Source organism: Tachyglossus aculeatus, chromosome 1, assembly GCF_015852505.1.
Source record: "Tachyglossus aculeatus isolate mTacAcu1 chromosome 1, mTacAcu1.pri, whole genome shotgun sequence".
Taxonomy (NCBI): Eukaryota; Metazoa; Chordata; class Mammalia; order Monotremata; family Tachyglossidae; genus Tachyglossus; species Tachyglossus aculeatus.
In genome coordinates this window covers 90,736,349-90,762,784 of record NC_052066.1, presented here as the reverse complement: position 1 = coordinate 90,762,784, position 26,436 = coordinate 90,736,349, and the positions used below count along the sequence as shown (strand labels likewise).

General features: G+C 47.0%; 1 non-coding gene across 1 annotated transcript; it reads right to left on the bottom strand.

Annotated features, from left to right (window-relative positions):
- Positions 1 to 24,814: 24,814 nt before the first annotated feature.
- LOC119938314 lies at positions 24,815 to 24,952 on the bottom strand. The gene has a single exon (XR_005454398.1). It is a non-coding gene; the product is annotated as a small nucleolar RNA SNORA7 (small nucleolar RNA).
- Positions 24,953 to 26,436: the final 1,484 nt, after the last annotated feature.

Here is a 26,436-nt window from a genome sequence, read left to right as displayed (position 1 = left end):
AGGGCCTGGACTGGATCAGGCCCACACTGTGAAGGGATTCAGAGGATGAGTGCGAAAATGGAGGAGGTGAGGGAGGATGGCAGGGACAGGTAGCGGTAGAGACGGCGACAGTCTGACCCATTCTTGACTGACTGAGTAGAAGAAAAGGGATTAGAGAGGTGGCTCAGGTGGCCTTCTGCCCCAGAAACCTCCCTCTGTCCTGTCTCTTCCCTAACTACCTGTTCTTTCTGTCCTCAAGGAAAATTTTTCCCATGAGCAAGACTCTCAGGGAGGGGAATTACTTAGACTGCTTCAGAAAGAGAAGGAGAAATGACGTTCATACACTCCATTCAGGTCATTCCAGGTGAGGCAGAAATCTATCAGGAAAAACCAAGCAGAGGTGAGGAGCCAGGGATGAGGAGAAAGGAGGGGCAAGGCCCAGGAGTAGCCCCAGCCCCAGGATTCCCCAGAGAGGTCAGGGTGTGCTGGGGAGAGACACCTTCTTTTGAACCAGTCCTCCATGGGGCTTCTTCTTTCCAGAACTGTGGTTCCAGCTCATCCTTGATGATGAGCACCCGAGGCAAGTTTCAGGTGAGAACACACTCCCCCCCTACCCAGATCTAGTCTTCCTATGAAGCTTGGGGCAATCCAGGGCCTAGAGGGCTTCGTGGGCTGTCATCATCATCAATACTGTTGAGCCTCTTCCAAGGCAAAATACTCCTTGATTATGAACCATCAAGGCCAATGCCCTGGGGGAGCTTATAATCGAATGGGGGATAGAGGCAAGCACAGATATTATACAGAAGGGACACCGTAGATAAAACGTGTGCAACAAACATCAGCAAAAAATGCCAGTAAATATAGGCAATAAATTAATTAATTTATACTAAAGTGCTCAGGGTGGCCATGGGGATTAACTGGTTGGGGAGGCGGGGTTAAATCCAGAATGACTTCCTGGAGGAGTTGATTTTTTTAGGAGGGCTTTTGATCTGGGGAGTGGCCTGGCTTGGTTAATGTGAGTGGGAGTAGAGGGAGGGTGCTTCAGGCAGGGGCACGAGCATAAACGATGAGTCAAAAAAATCAGTGAAGGAAAGACTGAGGCTCAGCCAGGAGGTTCACTTAGGAGGAGGGAAGAGGGTGAACAGAAGGCTAGCCGGGGAGATCAGAACAGTAAAGACCCTGCTGATAGAAAATCCTGAATTCAAGGCTCAGAGGTTTTGTTTTGATGAGAGCGGGGCCTGAAGTGCAGCATTCACCTGGAGGCTTTTAAGAAGGGGTGGGAAGAAATGCCCGGTGACAGTTGTGTCTGATAAGGAGTCTGGCAGCCATGGGTTGGGAGAGGTCTCCCATGAGGTAACTTTCTGGGGACAGAAAGGCTCTTGCAGCAGGGATCTCAGTAGAGCTGGAGAGAAGAGAACTTCTCCAGGTGGCAAGGACAGTGCCTGCTGCGGAGTGAGTGGAGAAGGGAGTGGTGGGTTCCAGATAGAGTTAGAGACTTTTGACAGGGACAGCCCCCGGCTCCCCATGCTCTGGCTCTTCTCTCTCCAGGCTTTGGCCAAGCAACTGTCAGCAGTACAGGAGTAGCGACCTCACCCAAAAAGTTCCTAGCTGGATTAAAGAGCTCCACCTTGGCCAAGGTGAACCACGTGGTCAGGATTCTCCCCGTCCTGCTTCAGACTTCCAGAACTATGCAGATCAGATCGGGTAGGAGCCCTAGGGGGAAGAGGGTTGTGGGTGGCTGGGAGCACGTAGAAGCGGCTGGAAATGGCAGAGAATGGCAGAGAGCAGTTTGGAGCCCTTTGGGATACTGGGAGTTCCCACTGGGTCCTGGTGCATGGAGGCTGTGGAAGCCAAAGCTTGGGGTGGGGGCTGTGGGAGAGCAAGCTGATCAAGGACAGGGACAGTGGCCTTCCGGGTAAGCTTCCTCTCCCAGTGGCTAGCAAACTCAGGCCTGTCTACTGGCCAAAGGTAGGGATAGGAAACTACTGGAACGACACCCTAGGTTCATCCAAACCATTTCCTGAGAGTCCCCTCAAACTAAACACAGGAAGTTCTCCTATAATGCAGGGGTTGAATTCATGAAGAATTTCACACTATAGGAAAATCACAAAATAGTACCCACAGATTCCACGGGATTCAGGGATTAGTGGTAAATGGTTTAAAGAGATCCCTAGGACTCACATGTTTTTGACACAAATTACTTTCTTACAGTTATTAACAAATTTGTTGGTAAAGTTGTCAAATGCAAAGAAACCCAAAGCACTCTCCAGTTAGATACAGAACAGAGAGGCTGAGGGAAGGGAACTATAGCAGCTCGACACCTTGACCAATGTGATGAACTTTTTGTACAAATGTTTCTTCTAATATCAAATCCACTTGTGCCCACTTGGGAATCACATGACACCTGAACAGACTTGTGGGATGGGAAGAACATTCCCTAATCCCTCCACTGGGGTTTGTCCAAACCATGTTAGAGATGCTGGAGAACGGAGCAGCCTCAACCAATCTGACGGACTAGAGCTCCCTATTCTTAGCTGCTAGGAAGTCACTGGAGACCCTCCTAAACAGAGTTGTGGGGAAGTCAAAGGGGGTGCAAACCAGATCGTCTTGGATCAAGATAAAATGGTGGATGGGAAGGACTGCAGTTCAAGGAGTGGACAGCCTGTTCAAGGACTTTGGACAGGAGAGGGAACAAAGAGATGATGGAGGAATAACGGGAGGCTGCAGGGTGATCCAGAGAAGGTTTCATTTGTAGTTTATGGGTGATGGGAACATGTATGTGATCAGTCTCCTCTACAACCAACATTTCTGCCTGAGTATCATTTTCAGCTCCCTCACGGCTAAAACTTTGTACTCTTAATCATCATTTGCAAACAGTCAAACTTTATGCGGATATTCCTCACAAAGCCTTTGGGATTTTCTTTTCTCTTGGTTATTAGTATTATTAAGTACTGTTGAGTCTTTTCCGATTCATTGTGACTCCATCGATATACTTTCCCCAGAACACCCTATCCTGCCAGAATCTGCAAGCTTTCTAATGGTTCTTCCATTATCGTTGTTATGGTCTCTATCCGTATAAGCTGCCAGTCTGCCGCTTCTAAGTTTTCTGTGGACTTTTCCTAGCATTAATGTCTTCTCCGGAGGACAAGTTCTCCTGATTATGTGCCCAAAATATGCTAATCTAAGAGGAGTCATTTGGCCTTCCAAAGACCGCTTCTGTTTAATTTGCTCCAAAATCCATTTGTTCGTTTTTCTGGCAGTCCATGGTATTTGCAAAAGTTTTCTCCAACACCACATTTCAAAAGAATTGATGTTCTTTCTAACCTGTTTTTTCACTGTCCAGCTTTTGGATCCATACATTGTTGCTGGAAACACAATAGAGTTGACAAAACCTTAAATGTCTTGTTTCTTGGACCAGTCACATTCCTTTCCAGTAATGTCAAATGTTCCCAAAGCTTCATCCCCTGAAACAGTCGTGTTGATCACCAGGACTTGGTGGGGATCCTTTTTGACGCTAACTGCCAATAGATTGCCCCTAAATAAGAAAGTTCCTCCAATGGGAATGCAAACTGGCTTTCATTCAGTTTCACAACTTGTGCCTCATATTTCCATTTTGGTTGTTCAGGTCACTTATTATGCTCCTCTGGAGAGGCTCACTAAATCAGCAGGCCACCAATGGGCATATTTGGACCTTCTAGAACATCCACTGTTTGTGGACCTCTATCACAAAAAGTTCAGAAGCAGAAGGTAGCCTCTCTGACAGCCTGTAAATCAACCACTTCCAAATGGTGTACTGTATGGCTGGTCAACCTCCTCCATTCTTCCAGAAACATCTTCCTAGAACCTCAGAGATGCATTGACAGGGACAAGTGATTCCTGACGTTTCACCTAAACTCTCCTCTCACCCTAGGATAACATAATGATCACTTTTTATATATCAGGTCAGTCCCAAAGGCTCCAAACCCCACGGGGTGTGAGGCACATGTCTTGGCTTTCATTACAAATCAATCAATTGTATGTATTATACTTTGGAGAGTATAATATATCAGAGTTGGACAAGTTCCCTGCCCACCCCAAGATTACAGCGTAGAGGACTGCTTTCCCAATTAGTCCTTGCATCTTGAATTCAAGAAGTTCTTCATTTTTCCCTTGAGGTTAATACTATATGCCTCTAGCACTGTTTTGCCATGGCTCTTATTCAGTCTCCTTGCTCACAGAACCAAGTCAAACTCTTAGATAAACCTTTCCCAGGCAAGAACAGCATACCTAATGAGCTTTAAATCACCAGGTCTGTTCCTTATTCCATGTTTAACCTGGGATCTTTCCTTACTCACGAACCCACTTGTCCATCCTCAACTCATCCTAATTACTTAATGTGTGTCTTCACTGCCGAGCAAACCAATGTCAGCATGTTTAACGAAACAGCTAAGTCCTTGTTATTCCACCTGTCAAACTCTGAACAAATTACGGTTCTCTCATGCTCTCTTCCACGGCTTTTCCCTGCTGAGTCTACCAGCATTTCTCGTCTTTCTTCAAGGAATCTTTGGCAAACTGGACCCAACTCACCCTGTCCCATGAAGTCCCAGGCCCCTCTCTCCTGTGCCGCTGGGGCACAAGGGCAGGTCTGGGCAGGGGGTTCTGGAAGGGGCTGAGTGGAGGATGTGTTGGGCAGGGAGCAGAGTCGGACCAAATTTGACCCTCTGTCACCCTGTTTGCACTCCAGGTAGCCGACCTCGGGAAGCATGTACATCAATACCTCCCTCCTCCCTCACCTTGGCAGGGAAGACATTCCTCGTGAGAGGCCCTGACCCTGGGAGGACTGACTTCATCTTCCGGCCATGGTGCTGGTCTTCCTGAAGCAGTTGCTGCTCCCATGCAGACATGCACTGCCCCACTCTCCAGGGAGGGGCTGGAGTCCAAGGTCTCAGCTTGGCTTCTCCCCTAATAGGGTCTGGCCCTGGGAGGGAGGAGCTGATTTCTGAGGTCAGCGATCAGGCTTTCCCAGGGCCCATGACTCTGAGGTAGGGGCCTTCAGACCCGTGCATTCCCCAACCTGGATCAGAGAAGTCAGGCTTTCCTAGGGCCCCTAACTCATTAGGACTCGCTAGCCTCCATGCATCCCCTGACCCACTCCGCCATTTCTCGGTCTCTGGGGCTGGATCCGGGGGCCCAGGAGAGGCTGATTCCGGGTGGTGGCCCTCTCATACAGACCCTCGAAGTCTGGAAAGGCTTAGGAGCCGATGCCCACCTCTCCTCCCACAGGCTCGGCCTGCCAATATTCAGGATGCTGGAGCAACCGGTGCTAGAGGACAGCAACTATGAGGGGCTGCCTGGGACTGGCACGGCCCTAGCTCCATTGTCGGGAGTCCCCACCCAAGGGACCCTAGAGTGAGGGAGTGTTGGCAGGGAGGACCTGCAACTTTTCTCCGCCCACCCCTGACCAGTACCTTTCTTCCACCCACCCCCAGCCCCCAGCTTCTCTCTGCTCACCCTTCAACTCACAGCTTCCCTCTGTCCACTCCCCGACCCCCAGCTTTCCTCTCCCCTTCACCGTTCTCCCATTTGTCTCAGGGGCTTCCACCCCCAGGTTCCTTTCTCCCGCATGTGTGGGCCTTGCCTGACCCACCCCTTGCCCCCATTCTGTTCCCCGGCCCCTTTTCCAGCTCATTCATTCATGCAGAAGGGCCCTTCTCCTGGAGACCCTGCAGCCTGAGCCCACCCCTCTGACTCCCTCGGTCAGGTCACTGGCCTGACCATGAAGCTGTTTCTGGTGGGAGGGTGAGCCCCACATTTCCCCTGGGCCTGGGACTGCAGAGGGGCCTCAGTCGGGGTCAGAGGGAGAGGTGGGAGGAGTCAGGATGCATCTCTCAGAGAGGGCAGGGTGGCGAGGGATGGGGGGAGATGGGGAAGTCCAGGCAGAACTCCCGTGGACCACAAGCACCGTATATGAACTACTCATGCTTGGTGTACAGAGAGGCCATGGCCCAGTTCTTCTCCCAGCTCCTTCTGGCCATCATCACCCAGGTCCACTATCTGCTAGTGCTGGGTCTGAGCATGGCCAGGTTTGGCAATTGGGGGTCAGTGAAGCTGTGGGAACCCCAGGGCTAGCTCTGATGCTTCCCAGGCCTCAGACCAGGAGAGTCCGACATCGTTAAGAGTTTCTCCCTTGACTGCCCCAACTCCGCTTGACTGACACCTGGTCTCCCCTCACCATCCCCCTCCAGCCCCTTGGCTGCTCCTCAGGAGGTCTCTGGAGGCACTGAAGGGGATCCTCTCCACTCAGGGCCACCCGGTGCCACTCAAGACCCTGGACCTGCAGGGAGGCTGGTTCCTGTCCTCTCCTTCCTCCCTGAGGCCCCGCAGGGAGCCGTGGTCCAGCTGGCCAGTTACTGGGGAGGGCTGGAGCTGAGGCTGGGGTAAGCCTCATCAGGAAGCTCTTCTGCTTCCATCTCCCTCCCCCATACCCTTTTCCCTAGCCCAGGGGCCCCTGGCTACCCCCTGTGCTTAGTCTGGCTGTGCCACCTTGCTCAGGACCCTGGTCCAGAACAGGTCCTCGGTCCTGGGCTGCCCCTGAGAGTAGTGGAAAGTTCCCTGCTGAGGTTGGTCCTAAAGGAGTGGAGAGAGAGAGAGTGTCAGTGAGGCTCTTAACTGAGGAGAGGATGCCGAGGGTCCCATGGAGACAGTTATCATGCCAAGAGTGGGGCCATCATTACAGGTCAGGGACCATGGATCCCTGGGCCCTGGGAGATACAGTGGGAGAGGCCCATGGGAAGGAGGGAGTCCTGGGAAGAGCTAAGGATTGAGAGGGGCTGGGAAGAGCTGGGAAGAGCCGGTCCATTTCCCTAGCCACCCCCATCACAGACGGGCCTCCCCTAGCCATCGGTGTCTCCTGTCTCTGCGAGTCCTTGTTCCCCTTCTCCGAGAACATGGATCTGCCTCCCCTCACAGTCCAGCCATACACACTGTTTCTTGGCCGTTCACCTGGAACCCCAACTTGAGTTTGGGCCTGGACCATGAGACCTGGAGTCTTTCTGGCCTGCTTGGAGGGCCCTGATCCTGTGGTGTGAGTCATCAGCTAGTGGGCCCTCAATAGCTTCCCCCGAAAACTGAGAAGCCGAGGGGCTGAGGCCATGCATGCTAGATCCAGGGAGCAGGGACAGGGACACTCAGAGCCTGACTCTCAGAGAGCTCCCCGGGACTGGTCCATATGGGGGTGGGGGCTGCAGGGCAGGAAAAGACTCCCTGCGGAACTGGGTCCGAAAAAGGGGGTTGAGTCTGCGGAATAGAATCCCAGGGTTTGATGGGGCAAGTGACTCTATCTCTGGGGAGACCACAACTCTACCTCTCCCGATGACCCTCTCTAGTCTCCTCAGGTGCCACTGCTCCAGGCTCACCTCCCATCTCCCCTGGAAGACTTTTACCAGAAGGACAAGGAAGGGGTCCGGGTTGCCATAGCCACTGTAACATTGATGACACGCAGCCTGAGCCAGAAGAGACTTGAAGTCTGAGTCAGGACATTGTCCTCACTCTGGGCTCCTTTCTGGACCTGAAGTCTAAATAATGAGAATAATGGCAGTATTTGTTAAGTGTTCACTACATGCCAAGCACTGTAATAAACAATGGGGAAGATATAAGATAATCAGGCTGGTCACAGTCCCTGTTCCACTTGGGGCTCATAGACTAAATATCCCCATTTTAGTGCCCTGAGGGATGGTCTGTGGGGTGGCCCTTGTGCCAGGAGGCTGGGACCTTTTAACCCCTTTCTGAGATGGGGCCCCAGCTGTGCCTAACCTCTGAGGATGCCAATCCCTCAGATCCAGGGCTTAGGGGCTTGGTGTCCCTTCTCTGTCGCATCCCTTCATCCTACAATGAGCAGTGAGCCCCATTTGCCCTCTGTTCCCCCTCACCCTCTCCACCATCTCCCATGCCCTCTATCCCCAAAATTGTCCTTGCCCACAAGGTCCCTATTCCTTCCCTGATGTGCAGCCTACTTCTGTCTCCCTGCCCCTGCCTTAAGTCGCCCCACCCATGTCTATACCACAGCACCAGTGTCCTACCAGAAGGGCGCCAAATGTGTGCCACTTCTCTGGATCTCCTGGGAGTCTCGGCCAATGGCATGGCAGGGCAGGAGGGGGGGAGCCAGCTCGCTTTCCAGCACAAGCTGATCTTCCTTTTTTCTCCTCCCCATCCTCATCCACATAAAACATGAAGATTCTGCCCCGTGGAAAGTGAGTCTCCTCCAGTCTGTGGTCCCTGCCTTTCCCTCCCCTTCCCCACCGGGTGCCCCTCTCTCAGCACTTTATCCTGGGCTTTCTCCCCTTGGGACCAATCCCACTTAGGCCCCCCATTCTCACAAAGCCAGATACACCTTCCTGTCCCTTGCCCAGCACCTAGCCCAGAGCCTAGGGCAGGCAGTGATGGAACATCTCAGTGGGGAGCAGGGAAGAGCTGGTGGGCCGGTACAGCATCTAGCTGGCCGTTGTGAGCAAGTCCCAGACAGTGGAGGAGTGCCTGCCTGCAGACCAGGGCCAGAGAAAGGGCCCAGTAATCTGCGGTCCACTGGGGTAGAGGGGAAAGGGGCTGGAGGAGGGCTCTAGAAGTGGGCAGGCATCCCTGGTCTGGGGGTTTCCCTCTCCCTCTCATCATCCCCAGATGAACAGCTTTGTGGACAGTTGTCCCATCTTCCTGTCTTGGCTCTGGGCTCTGTCACCAGCCCCAGCCAGAGATGTGGTGGGCAGCTGTAGGGTTCTGTAGCTGCAGGACTAATAGCTGTGATGGCCTCACACACTCATCCCGGACCCAGGAGAGGCTCCCCCAGCTCCTTTCAACCTGCCACCCAATGCTCCAGGCCTGCAGGTCCTGGGTTTGTGAGATGGGTGGTTGGACAGATGGATGGAGAAATGGCGGCTTCTTTATTTGTTTTCTTTTCCCCAGGGTTCACTACTCCTCCAATCTGGTCAAAGAGTGGCTTTCAGGAGACACTTGGAACTCCTCTTCCAGAGGGAGACCCTTTCCAAGCTTCCCCTCTGTCTCCCTTTCCCCATCGTTCCTCACTCATCTGTCTCCCTATGCCCTCTCTCTATTTTCTCCTGTGGACTTCTTTGCCTTGGTCTGTCCTCTTTTTCTTGTCTCTCAGGGTCTCTCTTTCCTGGTATTTGAGATCCAAGTTTCTACCTCTCTCCTCCCCCAGTTCATCCTCTCTCTCTCTCTCTCTCTCTCTCTCTCTCTCTCTCTCTCTCTCTCTCTCTCTCTCTCTCTCTCTCTCTCTCTCTCTCCTCTTTCTCTTCTCTCTCTCTCTCTCTTCCCAAGCTCTTGGCCTTTTATGGCCTGGCCAGAAGGGAGACAAGGGGAAGAGAGTGAAGAGAAGGTGAAGGGAAGAGGAGAAGTTTCTCCACAGGTCCCAGTTTGAAGTCGGAAACTGGGGGGTGACAGGGCTGAACTGTGCTGGGTCTCATAAGGTTTTCCCCTCAGAATTTGAAGAGTTGAAAAAGGACCCCCTCAGTTGGGATCTGAGTATTTAGAACCTCCCACCTGGTGAGTAAGGAGCAGAAGATAGAGGAGCAGAGCCAGGTCCCAGCCTGAGTGAGAAGAGGAAGAAGACAAGGACAAGGAGTGGCAGAGACCAGACATGATGCCTCACTGGTCCTCAGGCTCACAGAGGATGATGCACCATGGTCCCAGGGTCCTGGAAGTGGGAGGGGATCTGACCCCAGGCAGTGCAATTCTGGGGCCACGTTGGAGCTTGGGATGCAGCAATGGGGCAGGAGCTGGAAGGAGAGTGAAGAGGCAAGGCCCCCACTCACTCCCTGCTCTGGCCACCCATGGGAGCAGGGAGGCTAGGCTGGGGGCTACACTCTGACTTCGGATGTCTGGGATGGTGGGAACAGGATGGAGCTGGAGTAAAAAACCACATAGCCTACGCAGTCTTGGCCTGTGTTTCCTTCAGCGAGAGACTGGGGCATGAGGACTGAGATGGGGTCCCTGCCAGGGCCGGACATGGCGGTCGCAGATCCAGTGGGCACGAGCGTTTGTGGGGGAAGCAGCCAGCAGCAACCAGAAAGCGAGGCCTGCTGCTTTTCAGGCTCTTCTGGTAATATCCTGCCTCTCTGTCTCATCGGGGTTCTGGGGCCGAGCTCCTCTGGCTAAGACCTTCAGAGTGTACAAGACAGGGGAGTGTGGAGAGGGCCTTGGTTGAGGGGCAGCCTGTGCCCTTTCCTAGCAAAATGACTGTTGTCCTGGGCCAGTTTGAGAGGTGGGAAGCAACAGGTGCCAGAGCTCAAGGGCGAGGGGCAAGAAGCAGGGCTACAGGAGCCCACCCAGCTGGTCTGAGCTGAGGTTTGGGCTTGCCAGAGTTCCCAGCTCTGGTTAATTCCCCTGTATCCTAAGCCACATTAATCCATCAGCCAACGCTCACGTTTATGAATCTATTTAGATCCATATTCTCACTTTTGCATCTATGTTTATTCTTTCATACATTCAATTATTTATTTTGACTACTCCTGTAATGTTTTTAGGTGCTTGTCTCTGCCATTAGAGAAAGCACCTTATGGGCAGGGAAGATGTCACTTCTTTATTCTGTTCTTTCCCAGACCCTAGTAGAGTGGGTGCCATGAAGCCAGTTCGACTTTATGGACAGGGAATCTCATCTTTGGCAAATGTCCCCAAGACTGATCATTTTAGAGGTGGTTAATCAAAATGACTAATCCCTTTCTCAAGGGCACTGAGGCTCCATTTTGACATTGCTAGAGAAGAGGGATTGGGATGGAGGGAGGAAGCAGGGTGGAGCAGGGTCCTTCCCAGGTTTTTGCCGGATTCGTGGACAAGCAAAAGAAAAGCTGCAGGAAACTTCTCCTAGGGTCCTCCTGCTGGAACCTGGGTCCAACCACCACCTCTCTTACCCCCAAGATCCCCAATTTCCCCCAATTTTCCCGGACCTGAATATCTGGTCTTGGTGACATGTATGCCTCCCCCTGGTCTCCCCACCCCCTGCTCCTAGCATGGAAGAAAGCCATTGTTTATCATGGGGATTCACAGGGAAGCAGGAGAAAAGCTGCAGAAGAAAATAACATTTTCCACTGCCCCTCCCTCTTGTTTGCAGTTTATTATCGGGCTTCAGAAGATTTTGAAACTCTGCCACATTCTCTCCCTTCCACCCCAAAATCCAGCGATCGCATTCCAACCACTCTGCCCTACCCCGACAGTTTCTGCTATCCCTCTTCCCAGAATTTTTACTTTTGCTGCAGAAAGAGCACAAGACCGTTGGTCAGGAGACCTGGGATACAGCATACCTGCTGCTATAAGAAGCAAGATATGGAGAGTGCTCAGTGACCACCGCACCCACCATACCCACCTCCCCAGGTTCTGTTCCGGAGTACTCAATGGGCAGATTTGCCATCAATCAAATCCTGTCTGGAGAAAAAAATCAAAGAGGGGAAGGATGGTAAACCAGTGTTTTAATCAGAGGAAACGGAACAACAAAGGTTGTCTGGAAAGCTGTCATTCATGGAGAGAATCATCCAATAGCAAGCTGCAAACCTATCGTGTACCCACTACTTCACTGACTGTATTCTCAATAAATACTACAAACTCTTGCAACTACTTTTATGACCCCAGGCACAGAATCCAGTTTTCTCACTCTGCTTAGAAACACTGGAGATGGAGCGGGTTGCATGGGGCAGGGGATGGTGAGGAGCAGAAGGAAGCAATCATCACCTCCAGGAAATAGGATTTGTTGTCTATCTAGAGGTGGTGGAAAGGGTCCAGGTTGCGGTGGAGAGTGGTGGGAGGATGATTCCCAGTGACTGGGAAAAGTTAACCGTGAAAGGTGGGAAGAGTATGTGGGAAGTTGATGATAGCTAGTGACTTTTTTTATGGTACTATGTGCTTCCTTATCAAGCCCCATTTTATGTGCTGGTGGTAAATACAAGTTTATCAGGTTGGACACAGTTCCTGCCCCACATGGGGCTCACAGAAAGCCACATGAAAGCTTTCTGATATCTCTGCTTTTTCTGTGGTAAATATGACTTTAATTGAAGTGTCCCCCTCTCCTAAAAATTTAAAGTGGAAAAGACTAACACCCTCCTAACTGAACATCTATCTCAGTTCCTAAAAAAAAGCTTCCCACACATGTACATTTATAATAAACATAGCAATTGATGGAGTTGCTCCCTAATGTCCCTAAGAAACTCCATCAGTCAGCTCCCTCTAAACATGTTGGCTCCCTTCTCCCAACTACATCCCAGTTACTGCTCTGCACCTCTGTGAAGCCAACCACATTTGGTCCTCTCCCACATCTAACCCACTGCTCGCATCCTACCTGTTCCTGGAAACTCCCTACCACCCCCATCTCAAGCCGTACCAGTAATGTTGGAGTCTCCCATTGAGAGCAAAGGATGAACCACAGTCCTGAGACTTGAGGACCGAGAACTCGAGTCAGGGAATTGATTACAGGAATGGTGGAGAGTGCAACACCACTCGCACTCTCTCTTCCTTGCCAGACAGGTTTCCTCTGGGGCACAGGGTGCAACCAAAGAGCCTGTGGGCAAGGGTGCAGCACACGGGTGTGGAACATGCAAAATCGGGGGCCGACCCCTCTGGAGTTTGTCATTGCCGTTGGTGTTAGCCGGCTTATTTTGGGCATTCCTTTTGGATCTGTCCACCTCCCAGGATACCTTCGCTAGTTCTTTAGCCAGAAAACTTCATCCTGGTGGTGGGTGAAACGAAGAACAGAACCCAGATCTACTGAGTCCCAGAGCAGTGCTCTTTCTACAGGTCTAATAGTTATAGTAGTAGTATTAATCATAATCGTGGTAGGAGTGGTAGCATTAAGAGTAGTAGTCAAGGTAAACATACTGTTAATCATAATAATATCTGTAGTAGCAGTCCTAGTAATAGTCATTATAATGGCATTTGTTTAGTATCTACTACTCTTCCAATAATCATAATTATGACATTTCTTAAGCACTTCCTATATGTGATAAGCACTGAGGAGGAACCAGAGTTATCAGACCTCAGACAAAGTCCCTGTCCCATGCAGAGCTAATTATCTATCTTATCCCTATTTTGCTCATGGGGAAACTGAAGCCCAGAGAAGGTAAATGACTTGTCCAAAGTCAAACAGCAGGACAGTGGCATCACCGTATCTAGAACCCAGGCCCCCGACTCCAAGTACTAGAGACTTTCCCTAAGGCCACACTCTCCTCCCTAAAAATCCCTGCTAAGAAAGTCTCCTCCTGTAGGCTTTCCTTGATTTCCCCATATTCCCTGCCTTGATATCCCACTAGGCATTTCATCTTTCAGCATTATCAGTTTATCTGTAATTGATTTATCTCATAGCTTGTTTTTGCTTATTTCCTTACTATTAACATTTGCCATGTTCATCGGCTAACGTCTAGCCTCCTCCTGTTATTTTTAGGTAATTTATTTATTAAGGAGAGTTCACCCTCCACCCAACACACAGAAAGTGTTCAGTAAATGCTGACGTGACACCAGAACCAAAAAACAAAATCTGCCTTTTTTATCAATAATTTCTTCCCTGTTGTTTCTTTATGAGGTTAATTCTTCCTCCCAGTGCCTCCTTGTAGCCCCAGTGACATCATGACATGTGTTGGCTTGGTCTGTAAGGAAGACCAGCTATATCTTATCTGGTCACCTTTGAACCAAAATGAATAATACGCTTGAGGCCTTTAAAGCACACTGGCTTAGTTGGCCTAGGGATTCATGTTTCTGTGTGCGGGTGCATGGTGTGACAAGTCCGTGATCCGACATTTGAAACAAGAGGAAGAAATGTCTCTTTAGAGGCGCAAAAGGGATTTTTGGGTGGAGGCTTGGCATCCATGAGCCAGCAACGCATTCATATAGCGTCGATATCCCTGAGCTTAGGGGACTGGAGACTTCCACTCGTACTCCTGGACATCCCTTTACAACTGAGCTCTGGCCCAGAGGAGGGATTTGCTGCTGGGTTGGGTTTCTTTAGGATCATTTGATCATTGTTATTTGGCCAAAAGCCCATCCAGGACCTTCCTAATGTCCAGATGGGTGCTCTATGGTAGAGCTATCGGCGGGCTTCAAGTGAAAGGCAGCAGACTGGTAGGGAGGGGGTTGATGGCCTGTGGTTGACAGTTCAGACTGAGCAAAGTGCCAAGCTCACTGGGATGTAAAGTGCTTACTATATGTCAAGCGCTGTTTGAAGCACGAGAAGGTAAGAGCCAGAACTGCAAAAGCGTAGTAATCATTTTCCTGAAACTCCTACTGTGTGCACAGCTCTATACTAAGTGCTGTGAAATAATACAAGGCTGAGAATTCAACACAGTCTGGGAACTTGAGGGGGCTTTAGGTCTCAGAATAATGGGCCAAGAGAGGCTGGCAGCTGATGGCAACCTAAGAGTCAAGGGTAAGGGTAAACACAGCCGATAACGACGAGAAGAGAAGCTGGGGTCTATGGAGAGGGGAGCAGGGTTTAGGGCTCTTCACGGCTCAGAGTCCAACCGTCAAAGTGGCAGCGGCCGCTAACTGCCAAGGCTATAGCCTCCCAATGTTCTAAACTGCCAAGCGTTGTTATGACCCTCGTCATCTAGCCCCTCCCAACACCCACCCCCTCCCCACCCCCGCCCCACTAAGCCAACACTGTGCTGACTTACTGGGGGTCAGGACTCACCACAGGAGGGTCACCACCCACTGACTGGGTTTCTGTATTCCAGGCATGCTCAATTCAGGGACCGGACTAGGGATTCAGTGTTGTGGAACTGGCCTGGTTACCATTTGGGCAGTTGAACAGTGTTGGAAGGGAGCAGGAGGGTGAAGGGCCCCAATTTCCCCACATATCATCTGACTATGGGTCTGGCCATGGATGTAATTGGTTTTGCCAAGTCCACCTTGAGTGGCATTTTGTGATCGGCAAGCCTCATGGGAGGCGTGAACCCCCCCACTCCCCACTAGGACATCTGGACCCTGGGCCCAGCATGAACTTCTTGGGGCTTCCACACAGGGTTAATAATAATAATAATGATAACGATGGCATTTATTAAGTGCTTACTGCATGCAAAGCACTGTTCTAAGCGCCGGGGAGGTTACAAGGTGATCAGGTTGTCCCACGGGGGGCTCACAGTCTTAATCTCCATTTTACAGATGAGGTAACTGAGGCCCAGAGAAGCTAAGTGACTTGCCCAAAGTCACACAGCTGACAATTGGCGGAGTCAGAATTTGTACCAATGACCTCCGACTCCAAAGCCCGGGCTCTTTCCACTGAGCCACCCTGCTTCTCTGACTGACAAGAGGTTTAGCTTGCCTCATGCTTGAGGCAAAGGCTGAGAGGCTAATGTCACTGAAGCTTATGTTGTGATGGGATGAGTGTTTTGTATTTTTTTCTTTATGATATTTGTTAGGTACTTACTGTGTTCCAGGCACTGTACTAAGCGTTTGGATAGATATAAACTAGTCAGATTAAACATGTCCCTTTCGCACATAGGACTCATAGTCTTCATCCCCAGCGCAGCTTAGTGGAGAGAGCATGGGCCTGCAAGTCAGAAGGTCATGGGTTCTAATCCTGCTCCACCCCATGTCTGCTATGTGACCTTGGGTAAGTCATTTCTCTTCTCTGGGTCTCAGTCACCTCATCTGTAAAATGGGGATTAAGACTGTGAGCCCTATGTGGGACAGGGACTGTATCCAAGCTGAGTGTCTTGTATCTACCCCAGCCCTTAGAACAGTGCTTGGCACACAGTAAGTACTTAACAAGTACAATTATTATTATTGTTGTTACTTTAATAATTATTTTAATAACGATATTATTATTTTAATAACAATTCCCCATTTTACAGATGAGATGATTGATGCCCAATGAATTGAGTTGCTCAAGGTCACACAGCAGACAAGTGGTACAGCCAGGATTAGAACCCAGGTCCTTCTGATTCCCAAGTCTGGGCTCTATCCACTTGGTCCATGCTGAACATTGTCAGGAGCCTTAATTAACCCCAGAGTGACCACTCCCCTTCACCACCATCCCCCAGTGCTTACCTGACACAGATTCAAAAAGCATGAAGAGAAATACACTTCGTTCTCCCATAGCATGGGTTTTCCCTGCACATTTAGGGTACCATTTTAATAATAATAATAATAATAATAATAATAATAATAATGGCATTTATTAAGCGCTTACTATGTGCAAAGCACTGTTCTAAGCGCTGGGGAGGTTACAACGTGATCAGGTTGTACCACGGGGGGCTCACAGTCTTAATCCCCATTTTACAGATGAGGTAAGTGAGACCCAGTGAATCAATCAATCAATCAATCGTATTCATTGAGCGCTCACTGTGTGCAGAGCACTGTACTAAGCACTGGGAAGTACAAGTTGGCAACATATAGAGATGGTCCCTACCCAACAGGGGGCTCACAGTCTAGAAGACTGTCTAGAAGAAGTGAAGTGAAGTGACTTGCCCAAAGTCACACAGCTGAAATTGGCAGAGCCTGGATTTTGTTAGGGATTGAAGGAACAGACAACACACACCTGTATGGATAGACTGTGATGCCATTTTGGGAGAAACAGCTGTGCATGGATAAGCTGCAGTGACTGAGGCACTAACACAGATTTTCCTTAATGTGCGGTTCATTCATTCATTCAATCGTATTTATTTAGCGCTTACTGTATGCAGCACACTGTACTAAGCACTTAGGTAGTACAAGTTGGCAACATATAGAGACGGTCCCTACCCAACAGTGGGCTCACAGTCTAGAGCAGGATACATCAGGATACATCAGGATTGTATTCCCTAGTTCGAAGAAAACTGAGTCCTCTTCTTCACTGAACAACTAGTAAAGCACCTGGACTTGGAACCTTGTGTAAATCATGCAGCTCCAAAATGCCAGTAGATTCCACAAGGCTCTGAGGAGTTCATATACAAAAACAAAGTACAGGGACTCTGGTGAGAACATGTAATTGACTCCATGATTCATTCATTCAATCATATTTATTAATAGAGGGTTAAGTGAAGGAGCACTGAATCAACCATAGTTTCCCACTGGAGAAAATGTGAAGTGCCTGGTGTGTTCCTGAGAGGAGAAAAACTGACTATAACAATATAAATACATTTATTAGTAATGTTGTCTTCTGGTTTGAAGGTTAGGGAACGGACAGTGGCACTGCACCCACGGAGGAGTCTGACTGTCCTTGAGAGAGAATCTCTTATGTACTTGGTCACTTTGTACATGGAAATACAGTAATGCATCTTTTCTGGACTCTTAATAATAATAATAATAATAATGGTATTTGTTAAGCACTTGCTAAGTGCAAAGCACTGTTCTAAGCGCTGGGGGGATATAAGGTGATCAGGTTGTCCCACGTGGGGCTCACAATCGTAATTCCCATTTGACAGATGAGGTAACTGTGGCACAGAGAAGTTAGGTGACTTGCCCAAAGTCACACAGCCGACAAGTGGCGGAGCTGGAATTAGAACCCATGACCTCTGACTCCCAAGCCTGTGCTCTTTCCACTGAGCTACACTGCTTCCATTAGGATAAATGTTGCTCAGATGCCACTGGTTAAAAAGGAGTGGGTTGTCCTAGCATCAGCGGTACCTGCCCTTAAGGGGTTTTGAGGAAGGAAGCAGCATGGCTTAGTGAAGAGAGCATATGGGCCTGGAAATCAGAGGACTGGGGTTCATTAATTCAATCATATTTATTGAGCTCTTGCTGGGTGCAGAGGTTCTAGACCTGTCATTGCCTTTTTTGTTTTCAACTGTATTAATCAATTACTATGTGCTAGGCATCGTACTAGGAGAAGCATTGTGGTACAGTGGAACGAGCATGGGCTTTGGAGTCAGAGGTCATGGGTTCGAATCCCGGCTCCGCCAATTGTCAGCTGTGTGACTTTGGGCACGTCACTTCACTTCTCTGGGCCTCAGTTCCCGCATCTGTAAAATGGGGATGAAGACTGTGAGCCCCCCATGGGACAACCTGATCACCTTGTAACCTCCCCAGCTCTTAGGACAGTGCTTTGCACATAGTAAATGCTTAATAAATGCCATTAAAAAAAATAAGTGTTGGGGCCCATACAAGCTAATCAGGTTGGATACAGTTCATGTGCCCCATGGATCTCTCAGTCTTAATTCCCATTTTACAAATGAGGTAACTGTGGCACAGAAAAGTTTAAGTGACTTGCCCAAGGTCACAGAGCAGACAAGTTGCAGAGCCACATTAAAATCAGATTCTTATAACTCCTAGGCCTCTTTTCTATCCACTAGGTCACTCTGCTTCATTGGTCTGGACAAAGTCTCTTAACTTGATGTGGCTCAGTTTCCTCTACTCTAAAATGCGGAAGAAATACTTGTTCTTCTTCCCCATTAAACCATTACTCCCATGTGGGATAGGCACAGTGTCTGATCCGATTATAATTAAGTAAATACATTTACTGTATAGTGTTTGACATACAGAATGTGCTTAAGAAATACCATTATTATTATAAAGTAGCAATGATGATTTGCCTTGAGCCATCCACATTCTCTCCCCTAGCACTGCTGTGCTCAGCAGCGTACATTCTGCAGTGGCTGGTAGGGAGAATGGGGATCACAGAAAATAATAATAATAATAATAATAGCAACAATAATGGTATTTGTCAAGTACTATCTGCCCAGCACTGCGTTGTATCTACTGGAGAAGATACAAGATAATCAGAACCCACGTGGGGCTCATGGTCTAAGAAGGAAGAACAAGTACTGAATCCTCATTTTGCAGATGAGGAAATAGGCACAGAGAATCAAACAATTTGCACAAGGTCACACAGGAGATGTGTTAAATACCATATATATTTAAAAAAGCCCGAAATATACACTGTCCCACAGTGGATTCACAGTTTCAGAGGGAGGGAGAAGAGGTTTTTAAATCTCTCATTTAAAAATGAAGAAACTAAAACACAAATAATTGAAATGATTTGCCTATTGTCACACAATTGGCAAATTGCAGAGCCTGGACTAGGGCCTGGGTCTCAAATCTCTCAAGCCTATGCTCTTTCCACTGGACCATCCCGCCTGTTGTGTACAAGTCACTACAGATCACTAAGATACAATTTTGTACTCAGCTAAAAGTTCTGATGATCCTGCTTCCTGGTCCACCGTAATGTCAAGTCATAGACTATAAGCTTCTTGTTGTCAGGGTTCGTATCTACCAACTTAATTTCATTGTACTTTCCCAAGAGCTGAGTACAGTGCTCTGTTCCCTGAAAGTGTTCAGTATATACCTTTGATTAAGGAAATCTGTCCATCCTTAAGATTTTAGCTCCCCCATGAATGTTGAATGAAAATGTTTCATGATTACACATTACAGAAGATTATAGCCAAATGATGAGAAAACATGAGGAGATAGTAATGCAGAAATGCAGGCTCCAAATTATTTAAACATGAAGACAGTAGCCTAGGAGAAATGGCTTTTCTAATGGGAGAAATTTAGGTAGAGTTCTGAAACAGTTTGAAAACAGCAAATGGTATTTTTTGAATGTGGAGGAAGGATGCAAACTCTGAAAAAGTTAAAAATGATTTTAATCCCTACTATTTATACTACCAATGTAACTCTTTTATCCGACATACTACTTTTAGTTTGGGGAGTTCTTACACATGTTTTAATGGTATTTGTTAAGTATTTACTATGTGCCTCACACTGTACTAAGCACTGGGGAAGATATCAGATAATCAGTTTGGACACAGTCCATCTCCCTCAAGAGGCTCATAGTCATAATTCCCATTTTACAAATTAGGTAACTGAGGCACAGAGAAGTTAAGTGACATGGTTGAAGTCACACAGTAGACTAGGACAGAGCTGGGATTAGAACCCAGGTCCTCTGATGCCCGGATCTGTGTTCTTTGTACTAGGTCTTGCTGCTTCTCATTTGTTTTTATTCCTTTCAGCTATATTCCCTTGAATATGAAAAGAGGTGCTGGCATAAGATTTTAATGTGGATTGTGGAAGCAGTGACATATCTTGCTATACAATGCTTAGAATTTTGGGGAGCTAACTGTGAACTCCATAAAGGAAAAGGACTGTGTCTGAACTGATTATCTTATATCTACTCCAGTACTTACTACAGTGCTTGGTACCTTAGAGAATGTTTAATGAATTTCACAATTATTGTTATTAAGATCAAGTTTATGATCTAATTTATTGTAATTTTCTACAACCATTATAGAAGATAGCAAAATTTGATAGGGATGCGGAAGATCATATGAGGTGACTAATAAATCAGAGAAAGAAGGGAAAAATTAAATTGCAATCAGATGATCTGGGAAAAAGCATACAGAATGAATTCATGCAATTATTGTCTGAGAGTAAAGCAAAGCATTCTCGACAGCGCACTGGGGGCAAAATAGTATTCAGTGATTTTGAATTCATGCTTAAAAGTCACAGGAAGTAATTACAAATTGTCTTTCATTTTGTAACAATTAGTAAGGTTGAGAATGTAAGGATCTATGAATGCTTTCTTGATTTCTTTTCAATCCGAGATACAACTGGGCATGGATTAACAGGTATTGCATTGGAGGACCTAAATATGGTTAATTTAGACTAGACTGTAATCATGCTGTGGGCAGGGAATGTGTCTACCAACTCTGTTATGTTGTGATAACAATCATTACTACTATGACACTTGTTAAGCATTTACTATGTGCCAAGCACTGTTACTAAGCACTGCGGTAGATTCAAGTTAATCAGGTCGGACACCGTCTCTGTCCTACATGGGGCTCACACTCTTATCACAATTTTACAGATGATAATAATGATAATTAATAATGATTATGGTATTTGTTAAGGTCTTACTGTGTAGCAAGCACTTTTCTAAGCGCTGGGGTAGAAACGAGGTAATCACTTTGTCCCATGTGGGGCTCACAGTCTTAATCCCCATTTTACAAATGAGATAACTGAAGCACAGAGAAGGTAAGTGACTTGCCCAGGGTCACACAGCAGACATATAGCAGAGCCAGAATTAGTACCCAGGTCTTTTTAACTCCCAGGCCCGTGTTCTAGCCCCTGAGCACTAAATACAGTGCTCAATGCATAGTAAGCGTTCAACAAATATGATTAATTTATTGCTTGATTAATTGAAACCAATGATTAAAGAGATGAGAGGTAAAGGAAGTGATAATGCATCAATCAATCAATTGTACTTATTGAATGCTTACAGTGTGTAGAGCACTATACTAAGGGCTTGGGAGAGCATTTATTCCATCGATCATATTTATTGAGTGTTTACTGTGTGCAGAGCAGTGTACTAATCAACTGGGAGAGTAAAATAAAACAATTAACAGACACATTCCCTGCCCACAGTGAGCTTAGTCTAGAGGGAGAGACAGACATTAATATAAATAAATTACATATATGTACAGAAGTGCTGAGGGGCTGGGATGGGGAGATGAATAAAGGGTCTAAGGGTGATTCATTCATTCAATCATATTTATTGAGTGCTTACTGTGTGCAGAGCACTGTACTAAGTGCTTGGAAAGTACAATTTGGCAACAGATAGAGACAGTCCCTACTCAACAACAGGCTCACAGTCTAGAAGACGCAGAAGGGAGTGTGAGAAGAGGAAAGGGAAGGCCTCTTGGGAAGGAGACGTGCTCTCAATAAAACTTTGAATGTGGGGAGAGTAATTGTCTGTCAGATTTGAGGAGGGAGGGTGTTCCAGGCCAGAGGCAGGATGTGGGCCAGGGGTTGGTAGTGAGATAGATGAATACAATTCAACAGAGTTGGTAAACATGTTCTTTACCTACTGCGAGCTTATAGTCCAAAGGAGGAGACAGACATTAATATAAATAAATAACTTATGACAAGTAAAAACGTGGGATACAGAGGAGGGTAAGCCAGATTACAAAATAAACTTCAGAGCATCTTATTTACTCCCTTCAGTGCTTATTCTTTATATTTCATTGTCTGCAATTAAATAATCGATCAAATTTATTGAGTGCTTATTGTGTGAAAAGCAAGGTACTAAACACTTGGGAGAGCACAATTCTTCAGAGTTGGCAGGTGCTGCGAAAATTAAGACGGTGAGCCCCATGTATAACATGGATTGTGTCCAATATGATTAGTCTGTATCTACCCCAGTCCTTAGCTCAGTGTCTGGCACATACTAACAAATAGCAATTTTAAAAAGTGTCATTATGAATCCCTGGTTTTTTTCTGTTGTACAAAATTTTTTTCTGTGTCACCCAATCCACAAAAAGAGCTACATAAACCTGTTTCTGCAATGACTTTAAAAGTCATTGGTTTTCAAGTTTCTCCAGTAGTTGACTTTGTCAAAGAACCAGAAATCCATACCTGTCTGGGCTGTGTGAAAAATCACAGAGAAGAATAGCCTGTCAGCTATTCAAAATTGTGAATTTTCTTCACAGTGATAAACCACTTTAGAAGCAGTTCAATCACATTTTCAGGGCAAAAGTGGACAGTTACAAACACTCACCTCTGATCAATTTGGATTCAGTCAGTGAGGTCTTAAATATTTTAGCAGACTGAACTGTTCTCAAGAACTGTGGCGTACATTCAGTCTGGGGACAGTTCCCTTTAGAGGAAGTCATAGTAGTTCTTGTGTGTTAGCTAATTAGGTAGAAACGGTTTTGCTAGAAATCTCAGAAGGGCCACACTCCCCAGGCAATTGGCTCTCCAGCTTTAAGTCACAAGGGATGGGAAAGTCAGATCAAAGTTGTAAGTAGACTTTGAGGTATCAAACAGGAGAAATTTACAGGCTGCTGAGTGAAATGAAGAAAGACAGTTCCTGTAGTCTCTTATCCAGCTGTGTGCCAAGGCTTTTAGTTAGAAATATGGAAACTTTCAAATTTCTCTATTCTACCCACATAGTCAGTCACAAAATCCTGTCTGTTCTACCTTCACCACATCGCTAAAATCTGCCCTTTTCTCTCTAGCCAAACTGCCACCATACTGATCCAAGCATCTATCCTATCCTGTCTTTGATTACTGCTTCAGCTTCCTTGCTGACTTTCCAACCTCCTTTCTCTCCCAATTCCAGTCCATAGTTCACTCTGCTGCCCAGATCATTTTTCTTTAGAAACATTCAGGCCATGTTTCCCCACTCCTCAAGGCCCTCCAGTGTTTACTCATCCATCTCCTCATTCATTCATTCATTCATTCATCCATTCAATTGTATTTATTGAGTGCTTACTGTGTGCAGAGCAATATACTAAGTGCTTGGGAGAGTACAATATAACAGACACATTCCTTCCCACGAGCTCACAGTCTAGAGGGGGAGACAAACATTCAGCAGCAAGGCTTAGTGGAAAAAGCCTGTGCTTGGGACTCAGAGGTCATGGGTTCTCATCCCGGCTCCGCCACTTAATAATAATAATAATAGTTATAATGATGGCATTTGTCAAGCGCTTGCTAAGTGCAGAGCACTGTTCTAAGCACTGGGGGGGATACAAGGTGATCAAGTTGTCCCATGTGGGGCTCACAGTCTTAATCCCCATTTTACAGATGAGGTAACTGAGGCTCAGAGAAGTTAAGTGACTTGCCCAAGGTCACACAGCAGACATGTGGTGGAGCTGGGATTCTAACCCATGACCTCTGACTCCAAAGCCTGTGCTCTTTCCACTGAGCCATGCTGCTTCTCTTCACTTATCCGTTGTGTGACTTTGGGCAAGTCATTTAACTTCTCTGTGCCTCAGTTACCTCATCTATAAAATGGGGATGAAGACTGTGAGCCCCACGTGGGACACCCTGATTATCTTCTATCTACCCCAGCACTTGGAACTGTGCTTAGCACATAGTAAGCACGTAGCTAATACCATTATAATTATTAGAGAAGCAGCGTGGCTCAGTGGAAAAGGCATGGCCTTAGGAGTCAGAAGTCATGTGTTCTAATCTCAACTCTGCCACTTGCCAGCTATGTGACTTTGGGCAAGCCACTTAAACTTCTCTGTGCCTCAGTTACTTCATCTGTAAAATGGAGAATAAGACTGTTAGCCCCACATGGGACAACCTGATTACCTTCTATCCCCCCTAGTGCTTAAAACAGTGCTTGGTACATAGTTAGTACTTAGCAAATATTGTCATTATTTGAAGCATCGTGGCTCAGTGGAAAGAGCACAGGCTTGGGAGTCAGAGATCATGGGTTCTAATTCTGACTCTGCCACTTATCAGCTGTGTGGCTTTGGGCAAGTCACTTCACTTCTCTGTGCCTCAGTTACCTCATCTGGAAAATGGGGAATAAAACTGTGAGCCCCATGTGGGACAACCTGATTGCCTTGTATCTACCCCGGTGCTTAGAACAGTGTTTGGCACATAGTAAACTCTTAAAAAATACCAAAATTATTATTATTATAAATAAATAAACACAAACTCCTTACCATTGGCTTTCAAGTACTTAATCACCTTGTCTGCTCTTACCTCACCTCATTGATCCACTAGTAACAGCAATATTACTGTGAGCAGAGCACAGCCCACACACTTCACTCTTCTAACACCAATCTATTCTCTGTATTTCAATTTTGTCTGCCTCACTTCCGATCCTGGCCCAGTTCCCACCCCTGGCAAGGATGTCCCTCCCCATTTATATCTGACAGACTGCCACTTTCCCCATCTTCAAGTTCTCCTAAAATCATCTTATCTCCAAGTGGCTTTCCATGATTTATTCCGTCGAGTGGTCTCCAACCCATAGCGATGCCACGGACGCATCTCTCCCAGAACGCCCCACCTCCATCTGCAATTGTTCTGGTAGTGGATCCATAGACTTTTCTTGGTAAAAAATACAGAAGTGGTTTATCATTGCCCACTTCCGCACAGTAAACTCGAGTCTCCGCCATCAACTCTCTCCCGTGCTGCTGTTGCCCAGCACACGGGAGTTTTGACTTGTAGCAGATTGTGTTCCACTCACTAGCCACTGCCCAAGCTAGGAAAGGAATGGATAGTCCTCTGCTTGACTCTCCCTCCCATAGTCAAGACTTGTAGACTACTAGAAATTCTCCAGATGTGACCCTGAGAGGGGATTTCCATGACTAACCTCTCATTTTCCCACCCTATTTGTTCTCCCCTCTGCAACACTTATGCACTTGGGCTTGTACCCCTTAAGTACTTTGATATTCACCCCATGGCACTTTATGTACATATCCTTATATTCTGATGTTTCCTAATTTGTAATTTATTTTAATGTTTGCCTCCCCCACTTGACCTTAAACTCTGTGATGACAGGGATTGTAAGTACCAACTCTATTGTAGCCTACTCTCCCAAGCACTTAGTACAGTAAGCACACAGTAAACATACAATAAATGCCACTGATTGATTGGTTTGATGTTTGATTTTGAGTAAATGCAATTAACTACATGTTGTAAAACCCATTAACAGACATTACAGCTTCCATAAATTCTCTAGAGCAGATTATTGCATCTATTGGGAAGTGTTGGTCAGAACACATATTTTAAAATATTGTTACAGATGCCTAAAAACCAGCAAGGGAATTATAGAACCAAGTTTCATCAAAGAGATTGAACATTGCCTGTGAAGGAAGAACAGTGCTTTGCACATAATGGGCACTTAATAAATGCCATCATTATTATTATTAAAGCCCATCAATCAAAACCTGCAAGATCTTGAGGAAACGTCTGTTTACTGTTTTTTTTTTCCCCTCTGCACTGGATCTAATGGGTTTTTCAGAAGAGACAGAGAAGCCCTGTGGTTTAGTAGATAAGCAACATGGCTTAGTGGATTGGGCACAAGTCTGGGAGTCAGAAGGGTCTGGGTTTTCATTCATTCATTCATTCAATCATATTTATTGAGTGCTTACTGTGTGCAGAGCACTGTACTGAGTGCTAGGAAAGTACAATTCAGCAGCAAATAGAGAGAATCCCTGCTTATAATGGGATCACAGTCTAATTCCAGCTCCGACACATGCCTGCTGTGTGAACCTGGGCAAGTCACTTCACTTCTCTGGGCCTCAGTTACCTCATCTGTCAAATGGGGATAATAATAATAATGATGATGGCATTTATTAAGCACTTACTATGTGCAAAGCACTGTTCTAAGCACTGGGGAGGTTACAAGGTTATCAGGTTGTCCCACGGCAGGCTCACAGTATTCATCCCCATCTTACAGATGAGGTCACTGAGGCACAGAGAAGTTAAGTGACTTGCCCAAAGTCATACAGCTGACAATGGGTGGAGCTGGGATTTGAACCCATGACCTCTGGCTCCAAAGCCTGTGCCCTTTCCACTGAGCCACGCTGCTTCCCTAAGCAGTGGGTGATAAGTGTGTGAGCCCCATGTGAGACAGGGACTGTGCCCAAGCTGATTAACTTGCTTGGCACATAGTAAGTACTTAACATGTACCATAATTGTTAATTATTGATTACTTTCATTCATTCATTCAATCGTATTTATTGAGCACTTATTATGTGCAGAGCACTGTACTAAGTGCTTGGAAAGTACATGTCAGCACCATGTACAGACGGTCCCTACCCAACAATGGGCTCACAG